At 40.5% G+C, this 2,142-nt stretch overlaps 1 protein-coding gene across 2 annotated transcripts in view; it reads right to left on the reverse strand.

Annotated features, from left to right (window-relative positions):
- The window catches only part of KPNA1 (karyopherin subunit alpha 1), an 88,642-nt gene that overhangs the window by 74,616 nt on the left and 11,884 nt on the right, over positions 1–2,142 (reverse strand). The gene's annotated exons all lie outside the window — the stretch shown is intronic.

Raw genomic sequence — 2,142 nt, forward strand, 5'->3', positions numbered from 1 at the left:
TCCCTTCCGACCCTTAATCTATGAATCTATGAATCCTGACCACTCCTAAACTTGGAGGTCTGATACCACTGCTGCTGGGCTCTTTGTCCCCAACTCCCTCTACTTGGGTGGAAGAGAAAGGAAAGGAAGAGAGGATTTGGAATGGACAGTCAAACTCCCAGCAGGGGAGGGAGCTGACGATCCCCCGCTGCTTCCCCTCTCACCCATCAGAAGACATCTTCCACCCATAGTAGGGCCTCCTAACTTGAAAGCCATATGCTGCATACAGCTGCAGTAATTTGAAATGTTCCAGCTGGGCACTGTCACAGAAGCTGGAGATATGTCCCCCAGTTGAAAGTATTCCTTCCTGAATTGTTTCCAAGCCAGCATCGCTTGAAAACATGTCAAAAGTTCCTTCTAACCACATGCTGAAGTGCAGTGGATGGCATCTTCTATTTACAAATCAGGTCCTCCATTTCCAATATCCTTGTCCTTCAATGCTTTATAGTAATAGAAACCTGAGAAACTTTAGAATAGTGTTTTTCATTTCTCAAAGTTTCTATGCATAACATGCAGCTGCAAAATTTCAAATACATTGCAAATTTCAGCAGCCTCATACTGCAACCAAGAGAGGCAACAGAAGCACCTAATGTTCACTTCTGGCGAGAGAATACTAGAATTGATATCCAAAAAAAATAGTTATTTTATCAAAGAGATATCCAATACATCTAGCAAATTTAACTTCGGTACACTCATGCTGCATTTTACCCCATTTGTCGCCATATGTTTTACTTATTCTTTCCTTTAAAATCTGTTCAAACACCTTGTATACTGTAAACTCAAATTAATGAGACTCTAGCTGCTTAGATCACCTCTTACCATTAAGTATAGGTAGTACATTGCTAATCTCCAGTCACATGCTACCACTCCTGCCTATGATATCTTCATTGCAAAACTTTCCTACTTATTTCATGTGTTACTTATTTTAGAACTCTGACGTGCAGATTTCCCTAGTCTGTCCACACCCTCCGAGTCATGTGTACTGGAGCTCTTTTATTTTTGTTTCTACTTCAGATGTAGTATTTTTCATTTCCATGAGCTATCCTGCCTTTGCATGTGTTCCATGTCATCGTTCTTATTTAAATTTGAGGCACAGCATCAATTTAGGTTTTTGGCCCTATTGTGAGATTTTCTTTAATCTCTAAACCAGAATTATGTCATAGCAGCCTGATTCATTCTCTCTCTTTTTATTTATATGGCTGAAGAGATTTTTGCTATTTAATTTATTTTGCAAGTTCTAGCTTTGTTACTTTTGGCAATTCTTACTTTATATCTTCCCTTGCTGACCTCCAAGACATGGCTTTCTTTGATCACCAACCTACTTTTCTATTTCTTGTATACTGTCTGCTTACCCCAAACACCCTTTTTGAGGTGGTTACTCATCTAGTTAGTTGTGAAAACCTTCCCTAAAAATGTTTTACCTTGCTTGCGGGGAGGGGGGAGGAGGAAGCGTGCGTACCAGCACTCCCACCTTCCCCCCCCGCCCATCACCTAAGCAGTGAGCACAGACATCAAGGGATACACCAGCGCACTCGGTGGGTGCATGTACCCCCATGTTCCCCCTACACGCTCCAATGGCCTGGATTGAAGAGTTCAGGACCTTTATTTCACAATGTTTATCCTTTGGAAATTAAAAACCTTAGTTGGTAACTTTTGCTTATTGTTCCATTTAATTTAAATGGAATCAGTTCAGGATCACTTGACCCAAGTTTGTTTTCTACAAACATCTCTTCTGCAATCTCCTCTCAACATAGGAAAGTCAAGTCTAAAATAGCTTCATCTCTTATTAGTTTACTGACTATCTGCTGAAAAGTAACTGTTGGCTCTCATTTTCAGGAATAGGGTCTACCATGCTTAGTAGTATTTGCCCTTCAACCCACATCTGAGCTCATTTCCCATGTTCATACAATTCATGGCAGTATTTTGTAGAATGACCTCTGTCCCTAGGCAAACCCAACCGGTGACAAGCCCTAACACTATCTTTCCCTGAAGTGAATTTGACCGTAACAGATTCTGTTTTACTCACTCTATCACTTTATTTTTTTTAACAATCTACTGCACTGTTAACCATCACCTTTACCTGTTTCCATCTTTCCTAAACAG

The sequence above is a fragment of the Gavialis gangeticus genome, unplaced genomic scaffold (genome assembly GCF_001723915.1).
Source record: "Gavialis gangeticus isolate Ggan-Ray unplaced genomic scaffold, GavGan_comp1, whole genome shotgun sequence".
Lineage (NCBI taxonomy): Eukaryota > Metazoa > Chordata > Crocodylia > Gavialidae > Gavialis > Gavialis gangeticus.